The sequence below is a fragment of the Balaenoptera physalus genome, assembly GCF_965194825.1.
Source record: "Balaenoptera physalus genome assembly, chromosome: 10".
NCBI classification, from domain to species: Eukaryota; Metazoa; Chordata; class Mammalia; order Artiodactyla; family Balaenopteridae; genus Balaenoptera; species Balaenoptera physalus.
In genome coordinates, this window is record NC_138889.1 from 105,324,015 (window position 1) to 105,346,828 (window position 22,814).

Here is a 22,814-nt window from a genome sequence, read left to right on the forward strand (position 1 = left end):
CAGGGCCACTGTAACAAGGTATCACAAACTGTGTGCTTTAAAACAACAGAAATTGTCTCACAGTTTTGGAGGCTAGAAGTCCAAGATCAAGGTGTCAGCAGGGTTGGTTCCTTCTGAAAGTTCTTAGGGAGGGTCTGTTCTCTCTCCTGGCTCCTCGTAGCCCCAGACATTCCTTGGCTTGTAGATGGGTCACTCCCATCCTCCGTCTTCACGTGACATTCTCCCTGTGTGTCTGTGTCTTCTTATAAGAACACCAGTCATATAGGGTTGGGGGCCCACCTTACTCCAGTAGGACCTCATGTTAACTAAATACATCTGCAATGACCCTTTTTCCAAGTAAGGTCACATTCTGCAGTACTGGGGATAAGACTTCAGCCTATCTTATTTTGGGGGGACATAATTCAACATAATGGACTCCCAGTGAATGGAAAAGAGTAGCATTTAGGACCCCTGGGCTCAGGTTAGTTAGAAGAACGACTTGTGTTTTACCAAATAAAGGAGGAATTTGAAGTTGTTGATTCAGCTTGACGTTTTTAAAAACTTTTGACTCCAGGGCTTGCCCGACAGGTTAAAGTCTCTCCCAGTTTTAGCCATAGGAAGGATTTAATTGGGCTGCCACACTTGGCAATCATTCCACCTGGGCACTTCTTGGCCCTTGAAGCTGGAGGGGCAATTCCTTTAGTAGTTGTTCCTGTCACAAAATACTGAGCTGTTGCCTGGGCATCACTGGGAGCGCCTCCTAGGGTATGTCCCTAGGACTCCTGGGGATGACTTATTCCAAGGTGGCTCTAAAGCCTCTTGGGTAGTGGTCTTTTGGGATGAGGGACTGATGGCACCTACATGCCTGGAGGGTGCTGGAACGCTGTGGACACTTTCTCTTCCCTCTCTAACCTCCCTCCACCCCTGTCAGTGCTTTGACTCAACGATTATGTCAAGTACCAGATCATTCCACTAGAGGGCCGTAGAGTACAGTGTTAGGAGTTTGGGATTGGAAGGCAGTTCTTTAAGTTTGTCTCTTCCCTTCCAGGTGAGTAGAATGCAGACAGGAGAGTGAATCATTTTGGATCATGATGATGAAGACAACATCCTAGGGATAGCGGAGGAGCAAGTTGGGGCCAGTAGCAATATAACACATATAACACGATGGTTAAGAACAGGTTTTTAGACTCAGAGAGAACAGACTTATGGTTGCCAGGCGTGGAGGGGAGGTGGGGGAGGGATGGATCGGGAGTTTGGGATTAGCAGATGCAAACTATTGTGTACAGGATGGATAAACAACAAGGTCCTACTGTATAGCACAGGGAACTATATTCAGTATCCTTTGATAAACCATAATGAAAAGAATATGTAAAAGGATGTACATATATGTATAACTGACTCACTTTGCTGTACAGCAGAAACTAACACAACAATGTAAATCAACCATACTTCAATAAAATAAATTTAAAAAAAGAACTTAGATTTTTGTTTGTTTGTTTTTGGAGGTAGGCTGCCTGGGTTCAAAAGCGGAGGGAAAGGACACATCTCTTCCCTTTAAAGACAACCTAGAGGTTGTGCACATTACTTCTGCTCACATCCCACTGCCCAGAAAACACTGCTGCTAAGGATTCATATGGCCAGACTCTTCTGCAAGAGAGGCTGTGAGATGTAGCCTTTCCTCTGGTGGCCAAAATTCTGTATTATGGAAGAAGGGAAAAATGGATATTGGCAGTTAATTAGCAGTTTCGACCACAAATCCTCAAACCAGCTTAGGTTAATTAATCTGGATTATTAATGGACTGATTTTTGGTTAGGGAAGGAGACTTCCAAGGTGACTGAGACCCAAGCTTCTGGCTTAGCTTCCTTCTTTTGTTTGTATTTTAACTTAATTTGTTACATCAAGAAGATTTTTGGATATTACAACCTGGATCCAACCCCAATGTTGTTCTTTTAGAATCCTCTTTGGCTGGTGTCCTGTCACTATGATTATGCTGAACTGGTCTCTTAGCATTATTAAAGACTTTTGTTTGCCCTATTAAAGTCTTTCTTAACACTCAACTTTTTTCAAACGACCATCTTTCCCCTTTATTCTTTCCATCTGCTTCTTCCTTCTCCTCGTCCTCCTTATGCATCTTCTTGAGGCTAAATGATTTCAACACTGCAAAAGGGAGCCCCTCTAAAATGGCCTGTAGGCTTTTTAAGCATTGCTCTAGTCTTTTGACAGCATCTTAGTTTCATAAATCTTTTCTATTGTTTTTTCTTGTGTCTGTATAATTTTTTTCTGCTCTGTCTAATTTGCTGTAATTTCCATGTCTGTATAATTGTTATTTCCTTCCTTCTGCTAACTTTGGTCTTAGTTTGTTCTCTTTTTCTAGTTCCTTGATGTGTAAAGTTAGGTTGTTTATTTGAGAATTTTCTTTTTTCCTAATGTAAGCATTTATTGATATAAACTTCCCTCTTTGAATTGCTTTTGCTCAGTCCCATAGGTAGTTATGTTGTGTTTCCATTTTTATTTGTTTCAAGATCTATTTTGATTTCTTCTTTGACCCACTGGTTGTTCAGGAGTATGTTGTGTAATTTCCACATATTTGTGAGTATTCCAGATTTCTTCTTCTTATTGATTTCTAGTTTCATGCCACTGTTGTTGGAAAAGTTTCTTAGTATGAGTTCAATCTTTTTAACTTTACTAAGACTTGATTGTGACCTGTCATATGATTTATCCTGGATAACGTTCCATGTATGCTTGAGAAGAGAGCATATTCTAGTGCTGTTGGATGGAATGTTCCATATATGTCTGTTTGGTCCATTTTGTCTCATAGTTCAAGTCTAATATTTCCTTATTGATTTTCTGTCTGGATAATCTATCCATTATTGACGTTGTGATAGTGAAGTCCCCTACTATTATGGTATTGTCTATTTCTCTCTTCAAATCTCTTCAAATCTGTTATATGTTTAGATTCTCTGCTATTGGGTGCATATATATTTATGACTCATATCTTCTTGATGACATGACCCCTTTATCATTATATTTTGATCTTCTTTGTCTGTTGTTACTGTTTTGGCTTAAAGTTTATTTTATTATAAGTATAGATATCCCTGTTCTCTTATGATTTCCACTTGCATGGAGTATCTTTTTCTATCCCTTTGCTTTGAGCCTATGTGTGTTCTTAAAGCTGAAGTGAGTCTCTTGTAGGCATCAGATATTTGGGTCTTGGTTTTTTTGTTTTGTTTTGTTTTAATCCAGTCAGCCACTCTATGCCTTTTGATTGGAGAATAAATCTATTTACATATAGAGTAATTATTCATAGTTGAAGACTTACTAATGCCATCCTATTAATTGTTTTCTGGCTTTCTGTAGTCTCTGATTCCTTTCTTCCTCTTTTTCTGCTTTCTTTAGTGAATTGATGATTTTTCATAGTGGCAAGCTTTGGTATCCTTTTCTTTATCTTTTGTGAATCTGTTGTAGCTTTTGCTTTATGCTACCATGGGGCTTATATTAAACTACTTATAGATACAACAGTCTATTTCATGCTGATAAAAACTTAACTTTGCATACAAAAACTATCCTTTTACTCCCCATTTTATGTGCTTGATGTCACAATTTACCGTTTTTTATATTGTGTAATCATGAACAAATGATTGTAGCTATTTCTATTTTTAATACTCTTGTCCTTTGCCTTTAAATCTGAATTAAGTAGTTAACATACCACCATATTACAGTATTAGAGTATTTGGAATTTGCCTATATACTCGTCTTTGCCAATGTGTTGAATATTTTCATATATGTTCATGTTACTAGTTAGTGGCCTTTCATTTCAGCTTGAAGAACTCCTTTCAGCATTTCTTGTAAGTCAGGTTTGTGGGGATGAACTCTCTCAGCTTTATTTCATCTGGGATAGTCTTTATTTCTTTGGGTAACTGTGCCAGATAGAATATTCTTTGTTGGCAGTATTTTTCTTTCAGGGCTCTGAAGATATCATCCCTCTCACTACTGGCCTCTAAGGTGTCTGCTGAGATATTCACTGATCACCTCATGGGGGTTTCCCTTGTAATTTACAAACTTCTTTTCTGTTGCTGCTTTTAGGATTCACTCTGTTTTTAACTTCTGACAGTTTTATTATAATGTGTTTTATAGAGGATCTCTTTAAATTGCATTTAAATGTTTAGTGATCTATGAGCTTCATGAACTTGGATATCCAAATGTCTCCCCAGATTTGGGAAGTTCTCAACTATTATTTCATTAAATAAGTCTTCTGCCCCCTTCTTCCTCTTTTCTCCTTCTGGAACATCAATAATTGGCAAATTGTTCCCTTTGATGGTAGCCCACAGATCATGTAGGCTTTCTTAACTCTGTTTTATTCTTTTTTCTTTGTTCTCCTCTGATTAGATAATTTCAAAGTTATTGTCTTTTAGCCCACAGATTCTTTTTTCTGCGAGATCCATTCTGCCGTTGATGCTTTCTATTGCAATTTTCATTCCATGCACTGTATTCCTCATTTCTAGAATCGGTGTGGTACTTTCTTTGTGATTTTCATCTCTCTCTCTCTCTCTCTTTTTTTTTGGCTGTGCTACACAGCTTGTGGGATCCTAGTTCCCTGACCACGGATCAAACCCAAGCCCCTGGCAGTGAAAGTGCAGAGTCCTAACCCCTGGATGGCCAGTGAATTCCTGATTTCCATCTCATTTTTATTTATTTATTTATTTTTAATTATTTCTATTTTTTTACCATCTTTTTTTTTAAGGCTATGACATAAATTATTGCTTTTTAAAAAAATCTTTATTGGAGTATAATTGCTTTACAATGGTGTGTTAGTTTCTGCTTTATAACAAAGTGAATCAGCTATACATATGCATATATTCCCATATCTCTTCCCTCTTGCATCTCCCTCCCTCCCACCTTCCCTATCCCACCTCTCTAGGTGGTCACAAAACATTGAGCTGATCTCCCTGTGCTATGTGGCTGCTTCCCAGTAGTTATCTGTTTTACATTTGGTAGTGTATATATGTCCATGTCACTCTCTCACTTTGTCCCAGCTTACCCTTCCCCCTCCCCGTGTCCTCAAGTCCATTCTCTAGTAGGTCTGTGTCTCTAATCCCATCCTGTCCTTAGGTTCTTCATGACCTTTTTTTTTTTTTTTTTAGATTCCATATACATGTGTTAGCAGATGGTATTTTTCTCTTTCTAACTTACTTCACTCTGTATGACAGACTCTAGGTCCATCCACCTCACTACAAATAACTCAATTTCGTTTCTTTTTATGGCTGAGTAATATTCCATTGTATATATGTGACACATCTTCTTTATTCATTCATCTGTTGATGGACACTTCGGTTGCTTCCATGTCCTGGCTATTGTAAATAGAGCTGCAATGAACATTTTGGTACATGACTCTTTTTGAATTATGGTTTTTTCAGGGCATATGCCCAGTAGTGGGATTGCTGGGTCATATGGTAGTTCTATTTTTAGTATTTTAAGGAACCTCCATACTGTTCTCCATATGGCTGTATCAATTTACATTCCCACTAACAGTGCAAGAGGGTTCCCTTTTCTCCACACCTTTTCCAGCATTTATTGTTTGTAGATTTTTTGATGATGTCCATACTGACCGGTGTGAAGGGACACCTCATTGTAGTTTTGATTTGCATTTCTCTAATGATTAGTGATGTTGAGCATCCTTTCATGTGTTTGTTGGCCATCTGTATATCTTCTTTGGAGAAATGTCTACTTAGGTCTTCTGCCCATTTTTTGATTGGGTTGTTTGTTTTTTTGATATTGAGCTGCATGATCTGCTTGTGAATTTTGAAGATTAATCCTTTGTCTGTTGCTTCATTTGCAAATATTTTCTTGTTTATGGTTTCCTTTGCTGTGCAAAAGCTTTTAACTTTCATTAGGTCCCATTTGTTTATCTTTGTTTTTATTTCAATTTCTCTAGGAGGTGGGTCAAAAAGGATCTTGCTGTGATTTATGTCATAGAGAGTTCTTCCTATGTTTTCCTCTAAGAGTTTTATAGTGTCTGGCCTTACATTTAGGTCTTTAATCCATTTTGAGTTTTTTTTTGTGTATGGTGTGAGGGAGTGTTCTAATTTCATTCTTTTACATGTAGCTGTCCAGTTTTCCCAGCACCACTTATTGAAGAGGCTGTCTTTTCTCCACTGTATATTCTTGCCTCCTTTATCAAAGATAAGGTGACCATATGTGCGTGGGTTTATCTCTGGGCTTTCTATCCTGTTCCATTGATCTATATTTCTGTTTTTGTACCAGTACCACACTGTCTTGATTACTGTAGCTTTGTAGTATAGTCTGAAGTCAGGGAGCCTGATTCCTCCAGCTCCATTTTTCTTTCTCAAGATTGCTTTGGCTATTCGGGGTCTTTTGTGTTTCCATACAAATTGTGAAATTTTTTGTTCTAGTCCTGTGAAAAATGTCATTGGTAGTTTGATAGGGATTGCATTGAATCAGTAGATTGCTTTGGTTAGTACAGTCATTTTCACAATGTTGATTCTTCCAATCCAAGAACATGGTATATCTCTCCATCTGTTTGTATTTTCTTTAATTTCTTTCATCAGTTTCATAGTTTTCTGCATACAGGTCTTTTGTCTCCATAGGTAGGTTTATTCCTAGGTATTTTATGCTTTTTGTTGCAGTGGTGAATGGGATTGTTTCCTTAATTTCTCTTTCAGATTTTTTTGTCATTAGTGTATAAGAATGAAAGAGATTTCTGTGCATTAATTTTGTATCCTGTTACTTTACCAAATTCATTGATTAGCTCTAGTAATTTTCTGGTAGCATCTCTAGGATTCTCTATGTATAGAATCATGTCATCTGCAAGCAGTGACAGTTTTACTTCTTCTTTTCCAATTTGGATTCCTTTTATTTCTTTTTCTTCTCAGATTGCTGTGGCTAAAACTTCCAAAACTATGTTGAATAATAGTGGTGAGAATGGACAACCTTGTCTTGTTCTTGATCTTAGAGGAAATGGTTTCAGTCTTTCACCATAGAGAACGATGTTGGCTGTGGGTTTGTCATACATGGCCTTTATTGTGTTGAGGTAGGTTACCTCTATAACTACTTTCTAGTGGGTTTTTATCATAAATGGGTGTTGAATTTTGTTTAAATCTTTTTCTGCATCTATTGAGATTTTCAAATGTTTTTTATCTTCCGTTTGTTAATATGGTGTATCACATTGATTGATTTGTGCATGTTGAAGATACTTGCATTCCTGGGATAAACCCCAGTTGATCATGGTGTATGATCCTTTTAATGCATTGTTGGATTCTGTTTGCTAGTATTTTGTTGAGGATTTTTGCATCTATGTTCATCAGTGATATTGGCCTGTAGTTTTCTCTTTTTTGTGACGTCTTTGTCTGGTTTTGGTATCAGGGTGATGGTGGCCTTGTAGAATGAGCTTGGGAGTGTTCCTCCCTCTGCTATATATTGGACGAGTTTGAGAAGGATCGGTGTTAGCTGTTCTGTAAATGTTTGATAGAATTTGCCTGTGAAGCCATCTGGTCCTGGGCTTTTGTTTGTTGGAAGTTTTTTTTTTTTTAATAAACTTATTTTATTTATTAATTTATTTATTGGCTACATTGGGTCTTCGTTTCTGTGCGCAGGCTTTCTCTAGTTGCAGGGAGTGGGGGCTACTCTTTGTTGCGGTGTGCACAGTCTTCTCGTTGCGGTGGCTTCATTTGTTGCAGAGCATGGGCTCTAGGCGTGCGGCCTTCAGTACTTGTGGTGCATGGGCTTAGTAGTTGTGGCTCACGGGCTCTAGAGCACAGGCTCAGTAGTTGTGGCTCACGGGCTTAGTTGCTCCACGGCATGTGGGATCTTCCTGGACCAGGGCTCGAACCCATGTCCCCTGCATTGGCAGGCAGATTCTTAACCACTGCGCCATCAGGGAAGCCCTGTTGGAAGGTTTTTAATCACAGTTTCAATTTCAGTGCTTGTGGTTTGTCTGTTTAAATTTTCTATTTCATCTTGGTTCTGTCTTGGAAGGTTGTGCTTTTCTATGAATTTGTCCATTTCTTCCAGGATGTCCATTTTATTGGCATATAGTTGCTTTTAGTAATCTCTCATGATCCTTTGTATTTCTGCAGTATCAGTTGTTACTTCTCCTTTTTCATTTCTAATTCGTTGATTTGAGTCTTCTCCCTTTTTTCCTTGATGAGTCTGGCTTATGGTTTATCAGTTTTGTTTATCTTCTCAAAGAACCAGCTTTTAGTTTTATTGATCTTTGCTATCATTTCCTTCATTTCTTTTTCATTTATTTCTGATCTGATATTTATGATTTCTTTCCTTCTGCTAACTTTGGGTTTTTTTGTTCTTCTTTCTCTAATTGCTTTAGGTGTAAGGTTAGGTTGTTTATTTGAGATTTGTCTTGTTTCTTGAGGTAGGCTTGTATTGCTATAAACTTCCCTCTTAGAACAGCTTTTGCTGCAACCCATAGGTTTTGGGTGGTAGTGTTTTCATTGTCATTTATTTCTAGGTATTTTTTTTATTCCTTCAGTGATCTCTTGGTTATTTAGTAGCATATTGTTTTGCCTCCATGTGTTTGTATTTTTTATAGTTTTTTTCCTGCAATTGATATTTAGTCTCATAGCATTGTGGTCGGAAAAGATACTTGATATGATTTCAGTTTTCTTATATTTACCAAGGCTTGATTTGTGACCCAAGATATGATCTATCCTGGAGAATGTTCCATGAGCAATTGAGAAGAAAGTGTATTCTGTTGTTTTTGGATGGAATGTCCTATAAATAGCAATTAAGTCCATCTTGTCTAATGTGTCATTTAAAGCTTGTGTTTCCTTATTTATTTTCACTTTGGATGATCTGTCCATTGGTGAAAGTGGGGTGTTAAAGTCCCCTACTATGATTGTGTTACTATCAATTTCCCCTTTTATGGCTGTTAGCATTTGCCTTGTGTATTGAGGTGCTCCTATATTGGGTGCATAAATATTTACAATTGTTATATCTTCTTATTTATTTATTTATTTTACACACACACACACACACACACACACACACACACACACACACTGTATTTTATTTTTACAAGAGATAAATAAACTGACACCAAGCATTATAAATGGATGACCACAACAAAAGCAACAATGATTGCAATTACCAAACATGAAACACACTCATACTATGTCATAATATTGACTTTCAGTCCAGTAATCAATCATCCACTGTAACAGCTCCTTTACTTTGCAGTGAAAATTCATTTGTATATTTTTTGCCTCTGAGTCCTTGTGGGATTTTTTTTTAAATTCAGACAGAAAGTCACAAAAATTATAATCATCCTCATCAGTTCACTCAGTCCCATGTAATTAATTTTTTTTTATCTTGATCTTTTGTTAGCACTTTTATGAATTCATCAGTTTTCCATTAGAGTTCTGAAAATGCTTATTCATTCTGTTCAGCAGTACAGTCAGTTACCAGAAACCTGTACTTGTCAGTCTTTTCCATGAATTCCTTGAAGATGAAACCTTTTTATAGGAACATTTTTGCAAAAGTATCAGAGTACACCCAGAACTGTCTGTAAATGACAAAAGACTTAAAAATGACCACGGTTAAAGATTGATGAAAGTTCATAATAATGCAATTGACAAGGAAATTTAGTTATTTCTGAGATACACATTTTAAAGTAATAACTAGAATTATGACTTATAACATTATACCAGAACATATAAGATTTTTAGAAATTTCATGTAATGTCTGAAACATTTATATTAACATATTTCCATACAAATAACCCAAAGAAAGTTTAGTATTAGTTGTTTTTTTTTTTATACTGCATGTTCTTATTAGTCATCAATTTTATACACACATCGGTGTATACATGTCAATCCCAATCGCCCAATTCAGCACACCACCATTCCCACCCCACCGCGGTTTTCCCTCCTTTGTGTCCATACGTTTGTTCTCTACATCTGTGTCTCAACTTCTGCCCTGCAAACCGGTTCATCTGTATGTGTCTCTAGGTATTTTTTGATTTCCTCTTTGATTTCTTCAGTGATCTCTTGGTTATTTAGTAACGTATTGTTTAGCCTCCATCTGTTTGTGTTTTTTACGTTTTTTTCCCTGTAATTCATTTCTAATCTCATAGTGTTGTGGTCAGAAAAGGTGCTTGATATGATTTCAATTTTCTTAAATTTATTGTGGCTTGATTTGTGACCCAAGATGTGATCTATCCTGGAGAATGTTCCATTAGCACTTGAGAAGAAAGTGTAATCTGCTGTTTTTGGATGGAATGTCCTATAAATATCAATTAAATCTATCTGGTCTATTGTGTCATTTAAAGCTTCTGTTTCCTTACTTATTTTCATTTTGGATGATCTGTCCATTGGTGTAAGTGAGGTGTTAAAGTCTCCCACTATTATTGTGTTACTGTCGATTTCTTCTTTTATAGCTGTTAGCAGTTGCCTTATGTATTGAGGTGTTCCTATGTTGGGTGTATATATATTTATAATTGTTATATCTTCTTCTTGGATTGATCCCTTGATCATTATGTAGTGTCCTTCCTTGTCTCTTGTAACATTCTTTATTTTAAAGTCTATTTTATCTGATATGAGTCTTGCTACTCCAGCTATCTTTTGATTTCCATTTGCATGGAATATCTTTTGCCATCCCCTCACTTTCAGTCTGTATGTGTCCCTAGGTCGGAAGTGGGTCTCTTGTAGGCAGCATATAGATGGGTCTTGTTTCTGTATCCATTCAGCAAGCCTGTGTCTTTTGGTTGGAGCATTTAATCCATTCATGTTTAAGGTAATTATCGATATGTATGTTCTTATGACCATTTTCTTAATTGTTTTGGGTTTGCTTTTGTAGGTCTTTTTCTTCTCTTGTGTTTCCCACTTAGAGAAGTTCCTTTAGCATTTGTTGTAGAGCTGTTTGGTGGTGCTGAGTTCTCTTAGCTTTTGCTTGTCTGTAAAGCTTTTGATTTCTCCATCGGATATGAATGGGATCCTTGCCGGGTAGAGTTATCTTGGTTGTAGGTTCTTCCCTTTCATCACTTTAAATATATCAAGCCATTCCCTTCTGGCTTGTGGAGTTTCTGCTGAGAAATCAGCTGTTAACATTATGGGAATTCCCTTGTATGTTATTTGTCATTTTTCCCTTGCTGCTTTCAATAATTTTTCTTTGTCTTTAATTTTTGCCAGTTTGATTACTATGTGTCTCGGCGTGTTTCTCCTTGGGTTTATCTTGTATGGGACTCTCTGCACTTCCTGGACTTGGGTGGCTATTTCCTTTCCCATGTTAGGGAAGTTTTTGACTATAATCTCTTCAAATATTTTCTCGTGTCCTTTCTCTCTCTCTTCTCCTTCTGGGACTCCTATAATGCGAATGTTGTTGCATTTAATGTTGTCCCAGAGGTCTCTTAGGCTGTCTTCATTTCTTTTCATTCTTTTTTCTTTATTCTGTTCCACAGCAGTGAATTCCACCATTCTGTCTTCCAGGTCACTTATCCATTCTTCTGCCTCAGTTATTCTGCTATTGATTCCTTCTAGTGTAGTTTTCATTTCAGTTATTGTATTGTTCATCTCTGTTTCTTTGTTCTTTAATTCTTCTAGATCTTTGTTCAACATTTCTTGCATCTTCTCGGTCTTTGCCTCCATTCTTTTTCCGAGGTCCTGGATCATCTTCACTATCAATATTCTGAATTCTTTTTCTGGAAGGTTGCTCATCTCCACTTCATTTAGTTGTTTTTCTGGGGTTTTATCTTTTTCCTTCATCTGGTACATAGCCCTCTGCCTTTGTATCTTGTCTCTCTTTCTGTGAATGTGGTTTTTGTTCCACAGGCTGTAGAATTGTAGTTCCTCTTGCTTCTGCTGTCTGCCCTCTGGTGGATGAGGCTTTCTAAGAGGCTTGTGCAACTTTCCTGATGGGAGGGACTGGTGGTGGGTAGAGCTGGCTGTTGCTCTGGTGAGTAGAGCTCAGTAAAACCTTAATCTGCTTGTCTGCTGATGGGTGGGGCTGGGTTCCCTCCCTGTTGGTTGTTTGGCCTGAGGCAACCCAACACTGGAGCCTACCTGAGCTCTTTGTTGGGACTAATGGCAGACTCTGGGAGGGCTCACGCCAAGGAGTATTTCCCAGAACTTCTGCTGTCAGTGTCCTTGTCCTCATGGTGAGACACAACCCCCCCCCCCACCTCTGCAGGAGACCTTCCAACAGTAGCAGGTAGGTCTGGTTCAGTCTCCTATGGGGTCACTGCTCCTTCCCCTGGGCCCCAATGCACACACTACTTTGTGTGTGCCCTCCAAGAGTGGAGTCTCTGTTTCCCCCAGTTCTGTTGAAGTTCTGCAATCAAATCCCACTAGCCTTCAAAGTCTGATTCTCTAGGAATTCCTCCTCCTGTTGCTGGACCCCCAGGTTTGGAAGCCTTATGTGGGACTCAGAACCTTCACTCCAGTGGGTGGACTTCTGTGGTATAAGTGTTCTCCAGTTTGTGTGTCAGCCATCCAGTGGTAATGGGATTTGATTTTATTGTGTTTGCGCCCCTCCTACCGTCTCACTGTGGCTTCTCCTTTGTCTTTGGATGTGGGGTATGTTTTTTGGTGAGTTCCAGTGTCTTCCTGTTAATGATTGTTCAGCAGTTAGTTGTGATTCCGGTGTTCTCGAAAGAGGGAGTGAGAGCATGTCCTTCTACTCCACCATCTTGAACCAATCTCTCAATGCAAATGTATTTTCATGGGGTGGTAATATACTTTGATCCTTTTCTCTTCAGCTTTTTAAATCTACTGTCATCTTTTCCCTTCTGGTTACCATAATGCTTGTATAAAATTTTTATGATTTTAACAGTCTTTTTGAAGCTGATAACAACACACTTCAAACACATTCAGAAACTACAATTTTACTTCCACACATACACAGTATATGTTATTGGTGTCAGAGTTTACTTTTTTTTTTTTTTTTGGCTGTGTTGGGTCTTTGCTGCTGAGCACAGGCTTTCTCTAGTTGCAGTGAGTGGGAGCTACTCTTCCTTGAGGTTCGTGGGTTTCTCATTGCAGTGGCTTCTCTTGCTGTGGAGCACAGGCTCTAGGCTCGCGAGCTCCCGTAGTTGTAGCTCGTGGGCTGAGTAGTTGTGGCTCGCGGGCTCTAGAGCACAGGCTCAGTAGTTGTGGCGCATGGGCTTAGTTGCTCCATGGCATGTGGGATCTTCCCAGACCAGGGCTTGAACCCATGTCCCCTGCATTGGCAGGAGGATTCTTAACCTCTGTGCCACCAGGGAAGCCCCTACATCTTATTGTGTACTTATAAAACAAATTTTTATGGTCATAATTACTAATATTTTTGTATTTAGTTTCTATGTCAGGACTGAAAGGTGACCTACGTACCACTATCACAGTATTTCATTATTATTTGTCCATATATTTCCCTTTACCTTACGAGATTTGCACTTTCTTATGCTTTCATGTTGCTCCTTAGCATCATTTCATTGCAACTTAAAGAACTCCCTGAACTTCTCTGAAAGGATTATTTGAATTCTTTGTCAGGCAGTTCATAAATATAATTTCTTTAGGGTCAATTATTGGAGCTGCATTTTGCTTTCTTGGTTGTATCATATTCCCCAAGTCTTCATGATCCTTGTAGCCTTGCATTTCTGTCTGCCCATCTGAAGAAGCAGTCACCCTTTCCACTCTTTACAGATTGGCTTAGGCAGGGAAAGCTCTACACCAGTCAGCTTGGCCAGAGACGCTGGACAGGCCAGTTGTCAGGGATCCTGGGTGGGCTTGTTGGTGAGGTCTACAGTCGTAGCCTGATGCCAGAATCCACAGAGAGGCTTTCTCTCTCTTTCTTCCATGAAAGAACTTGTGGGCCTAAGGGATCTTTCTCAGTGCTGCTCCGTGACTTGTTGGGAGGAAGTGACAGGAGGAAAGTGGAACTTTTCTATTCACCCTCTTAAATGGGTCTTTTCTCATTTCTGTGCTGCACCAGTGTTCTGTAACCTCTCACCTGCAATCCAGATATCTCATAAAGGAATTTTCATCCATGGAGAGTTGATAAATTGGTGTTACTGTGGGGGAGGAGGGCTGGGATCTCCTATTCTGCCATCTTTCTGGTATGTCTCTCTTTTTTTTTTTTGCTTCTACTCTTTTATTAGCATTTTAGTTTATAAATATAAGCTTTGATTTTTTTTAACATCTTTATTGGAGTAAAATTACTTTACAATGGTGTGTTAGTTTCTGCTTTATAACAAAGTGAATCAGTTATACATATACATATGTCCCCATATCTCTTCCCTCTTGCATCTCCCTCCCTCCCACCCTCCCTGTCCCACCCCTCTAGGTGGTCACAAAGCACCGAGCTGATCTCCCTGTGCTATGCGGCTGCTTCCCACTAGCTATCTATTTTACGTTTGGTAGTATATATATGTCCATGCTACTCTCTCACTTTGTCACAGCTTACCCTTCAATCTCTTTTATCATTTGTTTTCTTGTGTCATATTTAGGGTATCATTTCCTAACCAAAGTTTTATCTCTTGCATTTGTCTCTGTTTCTTTCTTTTCTTTTTTGTTCATGGTGTCAGAAAGAGGTCCAAAAACTTTTTGTATGTGTATATCTACTCGTCCAAGCATCATTTGTTAAAGACTTCATTGCTCCCACTGAATTTTTTGTCCCCTTTGTTAAATATCAATTTACCATAACTTTAGGGTTTATTTCTGTGCTCTCAAGTTTATTCCTTTATTTTCAAATCTATCCTTATGCCTGAAGCACCGTATACTATAGCTTTGCAGTAACCTTTGAAATTGAAAAGTGAAAGTCCTCTAAGTTTATTCTTCTTTTTTGATATTGTTTTGACAATTTGGGTCCTTGACTTTCCATATGAATATAATGACAGCTTATCAATTTCTGCCAAAAGAAAAAAAAAAACAGCTGAGATTTGCATAGAAATTGTATTGGATCTGTAGATCAATTTGGGGGTATTGCTTTTTTGACAATATCAAGCCTCCTGATACAACCATATGAGATGTCTTTCCTTTATTTAGATCTTCTTTATTTTCTTAAAAAAGTGTTTTGTGGTTTACAGTGGACAATTCTTGCACTCCTTTTACTATTTTTCTATGTATTTTATTCTTTGTAATACTATTGTAAATTGATTTGTATTTTTAGATTTATTTTTTGGATTGTTTACTGCTAGTGTAGAAAAGTATGATTTATTTTTGTAATTTATTTTGTAATCTTCAAAGCTCGCAAACTCATTTATTACTTGTAATAGATATTTAGTGGATCCTTGGAATTTTCTGCATACAAAATTATGTCATCTCCAAATAAACATAGTTTTGCTTTTCCTTTTCCAATATGCATGTCTTTTATTTATTTTCCTTGTCTAATTACCTGCACTGGAACGTTCAATACATTATTGAGTATACATGATGATAGTTGACATCATTATGTTGTTCCTGATTTTATGGTGAAGAAATCAGCATTTCACCGTTTAAGATGACAATTTCTGTATATTCTTCATATATGCTCCCTTTTAGCTTTATTGAGGTGTAACTGATATACCAAATAATTGCACACATTTAGTTTATATATTTTGTTGTGTTTGTACATATGCATACACATATACCATCACTACACTAAGATACTAAACGTAATGACCACCTCCAAAAATTCCCATATGTTCTTTTGTAGTTTTTTAAAAATGAACCTATAACATAAGATCCACCCTTTAATATATTTTTAGATGAACAATACCATATTGTTAACTATAGACTCATTCAGCTTGAATAAAAGAAACTTTATACCCATTGGAAAACAATTGTCTACTTCCCCCTCCCCACAGCCCTTGACAACGACCATTCATTCTACACTCTGATTCTATAATTTTGACTATTTTAGAAACCTCATATAAGTGGAATCATGCAGTATTTGTCCTTCTGTAACTGGATTATTTCATTTATCGTAATGTCTATATGCTTACCCATGTTGCCCCAATGGCAAAATTTGCTTCCTTTTTATGGCCAAATAATTTTCCATTTGTAAGCAAGACTTAAACACAGACTTGGAATTCTAAAACTCCTCAAAAAATAAGTAGGGGAGGGAGGATTCAAGATGATGGAGGAGTAGGAGGACACAGAGTTCATCTCTCCCCACAAATGCATCAAAAATACATCTACAAGACTTTGAAGAAGATAATATGTGAGCTGAAACATACATTTCAAGTGGAAGTTTCCTATGTAGATGTTTGGAAAGAGGGTTCTGCAGGCAGAAGAAACAGCAAGTGTAAAGGCTCTAAGATGGGAATGAACTTGGAATGTTCAGTGGGCTATAAATAAAGGACATTTTGACAAGCAGAAAAAAAAAAAAAAAAATACATCTACAAATGGAATAATTCTCACAGAGCACCAACTGAACACTAGCAGAGGACCTTGGACACCTGAAATGACAAGAAAGATCCCTGAATAACCAGGTAGGATGAAAGAAAGAAGGGAAAAGGAAGAGGAGTGGAAGCGGGACGGGACCTGCACCCCTAATGGGGAGCTGAAGGAGAAGAGAGATTCCCGCATCCGGGGAAGCCTGCTCACTGCCGGGATCAGCTGGGACAGAAGGGGAGCGTCAGGGGCTCAGAGGAGAGCACAGCAACAAGTCTGTGCAGGCAGGACAGAGAGAGACATACACAGGGGTCCGAGACACAGCCCTGCCTGTCCCAGCCTGAAACACTGTGTCTGCTGGTGCAGACAGGTACTGGGATGTGGGGTTTGGCAAGCAGACCCGAGGAGAGGACTGCTGTTGGCTGCAAGGAAACAGCCTCAGGGGATGGGAGAGAGGAGCTCCACAACCAGGAATGCTCGTGGAGGAAGCCCGGACCACCATAGCAGCAAAGCGCCATTGTTGAGTGACGCACAGAGGGCGGGGCCACCATTGCAACCTCTCACCCCACACGCCCTCCCCCTGCCTCCGGAGCATTAGGAAGGGCTCCCGCCAGGGCTAGCCCTCTTGCGCCCATGGCCACAGGCTCTCCCACATACCCCGTCTCTGCTGGGGCTGGCTCTCTAGTGCCCATGGCCATGGGCTGTCCCATGCAACTCATCCCAACTGGGGCGGACTTGTGTGCTCGGGGGCATTTTCGGGAGCAGATGCCTGTGGGTCGCCCACATGCAGAGGTGGAGCTGAAACCACAGCTGAGCCTCAGGTGCCATGAAAATAAGGAAAAAGAGCTGAAATCTCTCCTCGCTGCTGCACAAACCATAGAATCACAACCTCACGACCAGCTTTGTAAACTCAGCACCTGCAGAACATCTGAATGGACAATGAGTGCTCCTGCAGCCAAGATGGGTCTAGCTTTAGCAGCTCTAGACTTTGTGGGCATGTACACATGAGGGATGGGCCAGGCCAGAGTCTGAGCTGCCTCCATACACCCATAGTGGGTCTAGATCCATGATTACTGCAATCCTGGGACCTGACTTCAGTGGATCTATGCTGGTGGCCTGGTGAAAACAATGCCAGAGAGACACCAGGACCAATTGCTGGCATACCCATGGTGAAGGTGGGGCCGAGAGCAGTGCCAAAAACAGAATAACTTGTGAGGTCACACAGTGGGTGAAAGGTGACACAACAGAGGACACTCACAGGTGAACAGCTCCAGAGAAGGAATACTCAGTGGCTTCTCTCACAGTGGGAGTGCTCCAATCCCACCTACCTCACACTGCAGATCAGAAACACAGCTAAGAAACAGATCTGGGCACTTCTACTCCAACAACTAGGGAGCAGACACCACCCCTGACAGGGCAGTGACAACCACAGAGCAAATGGGAGGCCCTGTTCAATATTCAGGGCAGTCTCTAGTTACCACAACAGCAGTCAAGGGGATAATGGCTAGCATACACTGATGAAAGAAGTGACAGACATCCATACTAAAAACAGCCCTTGCACCAAACCAAATCAAACAAAAATTTGAAATTTTTTGTTCTAGTTCTGTGAAAAATGCCATTGGTAGTTTGATAGCGATTGCATTGAATCTGTAGATTGCTTTGGGTAGTATAGGCATTTTCACAATGTTGATTCTGCCAATCCAAGAACATGGTATATCTCTCCATCTGTTTGTATCATCTTTAATTTCTTTCATCAGTGTCTTATAGTTTTCTGCATACAGGTCTTTTGTCTTCTTAGGTAGGTTTATTCCTAGGTATTTTATTCTTTTTGTTGCAATGGTAAATGGGAATGTTTCCTTAATTTCTCTTTCAGATTTTTCATCATTAGTGTATAGGAATGCAACACCTAGCCTACTCAAACTCTTCCAAAATATAGCAGAAGGAGGAACACTCCCAAACTCATTCTATGAAGCCACCATCACCCTGATACCAAAACCAGACAAAGATGTCACAAAGAAAGAAAACTACAGGCCAATATCACTGATGAACAGAGATGCAAAAATCCTCAACAAAATACTAGCAAACAGAATCCAACAGCACATTAAAAGGATCATACACCATGATCAAGTGGGGTTTATCCCAGGAATGCAAGGATTCTTCAAAATACAATTGATATTGATTCTTCAATATCAATCAGTATGATACACCATATTAACAAATTGAAGGAGAAAAACCATATGATCATCTCAATAGATGCAGAAAAAGCTTTCGACAAAAATCAACACCTATTTATGATAAAAACCCTCCAGAAAGTAGGCATAGAGGGAACTTACCTCAGCACAATGAAATATTTCTAACTATAGTCAAAATGCTGTGCATTACATACCCAGAAGTTATTAAATGTGTAACTGGAAGTTTGTGCCCTTTGAACACATCACCCATTTCCACCACACTTGGCAACCACCAATCTGTTTTCTCTTTCTATGACCTCAGGCTTTCTAGATTCCAAATATAAGTAAGATTATACAGAATTTGTCTTTCTCTGTATGACTTATTTCAGCATAATGCCCTCAAGGAGCCATCCATGATGTTGCAAATTGCAGGATTTCCTATTTTTTTCACATGGCTGAATAATATTCTCCATATTCTTTATCTACTATACCTTTATATATTATATTTACTCTATCTATATCTCATACCTGGCATATATATATATATTTAATTTACCCATTGGTGGATACTTAGGTTGTTTCAGTATCTTGGTTATTATAAATAATGCTGCAATGAACATGGTAGTGCAGATATCTCTTTAAGATAGATAAAGCTAGAGATTTCTTTCTTTTGGTTAGGTATCCAGAAGTAGGATTGCTGGATTATATCATGGTTATGTTTTTAGTATTTGGAGGACCCCCCATACTGTCTTCTTTAGTTGCTGTTCTAATTCACATCGCCATCAATTGTCTACATGAGTTCTTTTCCTCCACATCCTCACCAGCACTTAACATCTCCCCTCTTTTATACAATAACTGTTCTAACAGGTGTGGATAGTATCTCATTGTAGATTTTATTTACATTTCCTTGACGACTAGTGATGTTGAAATCCTTGTCATGCCTCTGTTGGCCTTTTGAACATCCTCTTTGGAGAAATAAATGTTTATCCAGTTCCTCTGCCCATTTTAAAATCACGTTGGTAGGGTTTTTTTTTTTTGAAATATAGTTGAAGTACAGTATTGTGTTAGTTTCAGGTATACAGCATAGTGATTTAGTATTGTTTTTTTTACATTTTTTTCCATTATAGGTTATTGCTGGGTATAATTTCCTGTACTATACAGTAAATCCTTGTTGGTTATTTATTTTATGTATAGTAGTGTGTATCTGTTAATCCCATACCCATAATTTGTCCCTCCCCCCTCCCTCTCCCTTTTGGTAACCATAAATTTGTTTTCTATATCTGTCAGTCTGTTTCTGTTTTTTATATACATTCATTTGTATTATTTTTTAGATTCTACATATGACTGGTATCATACAGTATTTGTCTTTCTCTAACTTATTTCACTAAACATGATATTGTCTATGCCATCCATATTGTTACATATGGCAATCTTTCATTCTTTTTTTATGGCTGAATAATATATATATAATATATATATATATATATATATATATATATATTTATATATTCCACATCTTTTTAATCCAATCATGTGTTGATGGGCACTTGAGTTACTTCCATGTTTTGGTTCTTGTAAATAATGCTACTATGAACATAGGAGTGCATGTAACTTTTCCAATTAGAGTTTTGTGTTTTTTTTGGATATATATCCAGGAGTGGATTGCTGGATCATATGGTAGTTCTAATTTTAGTTTTCTGAGTTACCTCCATACTGTTTTCCATAGTGGCTGCACCAATCTACATTCCCACCAGGTGTGTACAAGTGTTCCTGTTTCACCACATCCTTGCCAACATTTGTTAATTGTGGTCTTTTTCATGATATCCATTCTGACAGCTGTGAGCTAATACTTCATTGGAGTTTTGGTTGGCATTTCTCTAATGATTAGCAATGTTGAGTTTCATTTCATTTGCCTTTTAGTCATCTGTACATCTTCTTTGGAAAAATGTCTATTCAAGTCTTCTACCCATGTTTTGTTTGGATTGTTTGTTTTCTATGTTGAGTATTATGAGCTGTTTATATATTTTGGATATTAACTCCTTGTCAGCTGCATCATTTGCAAATATTTTCTCCCATCTCATAGGTTGTCTTTTCGATTTGTTGATCAATTCATTTGCTGTGCAAAAGCTTTTAAGTTTGATCACGTCCCATTTGCTTATTTTTGCTTTTATTTCTTTTGCCTTAGGAGACAGATTAAAAAAATATTGCTATGATTTATGTCAAAGAGTGTTTTGCCTATCTTCTCTTCTAGGAGTTTTATGATGTCATGTCTTACATTTAGATCTTTAAACCATTTTGAGTTTATTTTTGTATATGGCATGAGGGAATGTTCTGATTTCATTGATTTACATGTAGCTGTCCAGCTCTTCTGGTACCACTTGTGGAAGAGATGGTCTTTTCTCCATTGTATGTTCTTACTTCCTTTGTCATAGATCAATTGACCATAGGTGCAGAGGTGTCAATGCCATGCTGTTTTGATTACTGTTGCTTTGTAAATAGTATAGTCTGAAGTTGGGCAGTTATACCTGAACTTTGTTCTTTTTTCTCAGGGTTGCTTTGACAATTTGGGGTCTTTTTTAGTTCCATATGAATTTTAGGATTATTTGTTCTATTTGTGTGAAAAATATCCTGTGTACTTTGATAGAAATTGCATTAAATCTGTAGATTGCTTTAGGTAGTCTGGGCATTTTAACACTAATGATTCTTCCAATTCAAGAGCATGGAATATCTGTCCATTTCTTCAAATCATCTTCAATTTCCTTTATCAAGGTTTTCTAGTTTTCAGCATATAAATATTTCAATACCTTGCTTTTGTTTACACATGTTTCTTGATGCAATTTTAAACATAATAGTTATTATTTTTACATTTTATTTCTGGTATTTCTGTTAGAAATGCAACAGGTTTCTGTATATTAATATTGTGTCCTACAACCTTGCTGAATTCATTTATTATCTCTAATAGTTTTTTGCTGGCGACTTTAGGGTTCTCTATAGAGAGTATCATGTCATCTGCAAATAGTGATAATTTTATGTCTTCCCTTCCCATTTGGATACACTTTATTTCTTTTCCTTGTCTGATTGCTGTGGATAGGACTTTCAGTACCATATTAAATAGAAGTGGTGAGAGTGGGCATCTTGTCTTGTTCCTGAATTTAGCAGGAAGGCTTTCAATATTTCACTGTTGAATATTATGTTGGCTGTAGGTGGGTTTGTCTTAAGAGGCCTTTATTATGTTGAGATATGTTCCCTCTGTACCCACTTTGATGAAAGTTTTTATAATGAATGGATGTTGAATTTTGTTAAATGCTTCTTCTTTATTTATTGAGGTAATTATATGATTTTTTTGTCTTTCTTTTTGTCTATGTAGTGTATCACATTAATTGATTTGCATATGTTGAACCATCCTTGTGATCTTAAATAAATCCAACTTGATCATGGTAAATGATCCATTTTATGTACTGTTGGATTTAGTTTGATAATATTTTGTTGAGGATATTTGCATCTATATTCATCAGAGATATTGACATGTAATTTTCATTTTTTTCTTGTCTTTGGTTTTGGCATCAGGGTAATAATAGCCTCATAGAATGAAGTTGGGAGTGTTACCTCCTCTTCATTTTTTGGTAAAGGTTTGAGAAGAATAGGTTTAATTTCTTCTTTATATGTTTGGTATAATTACCCAGTAAAGCTGCTCAGTTCTGGACTTTTTTTTTTTTTTTGCAGGGAATTTTTCAAAATACAGATTCTACTTCACCTATAGTGATTGGTCTGTTCAAATTATCTGTTTCTTCTTGGCTCATTCTTGGCAGGCAATATGTTTCTAGAAATTTGTTCATTTCTTCTAGGTTGTCTAATTTGTTGGCATATAATTGTTCATAGTATTCAATTCAGTTTTTTTTTTGGCATTTCTGTGGTATCAGGTGTTATTTCTCCTCTTTCCTTTCTCATTTTGTTTATTTGGGGCCTCTCCCTTTTATTCTTGGTGAGTCTGGCTAGAGGTTTGTCAATTTTGTTTATCTTTTCAAAAAATTAGCTCCTTTGATTTTTACTACTGATTTTTAAGCTCTATTTTATTTATATCCTCACTGATCTTTATTATTTCCTTCCTTCTGCTGACTTTGGGCTTTGTTCTTTTTTTCCTGATTATTTTAGGTAGTAAGTTAAGTTGTTTATTTGGGATTTTTCTTGTTCCTTGATGAAAGCCTATACCGCTTTGAACTTCCATCTTAGAACTGCTTTTTCTGCAACCCATAGATTTTGTAAAGGTGTGTTTTCATTTTCATTGGTCTCAAGGTATATTGTGATTTCCTCTTTGATTTGATCATTGACTCATTGGGTTTTTAGTAG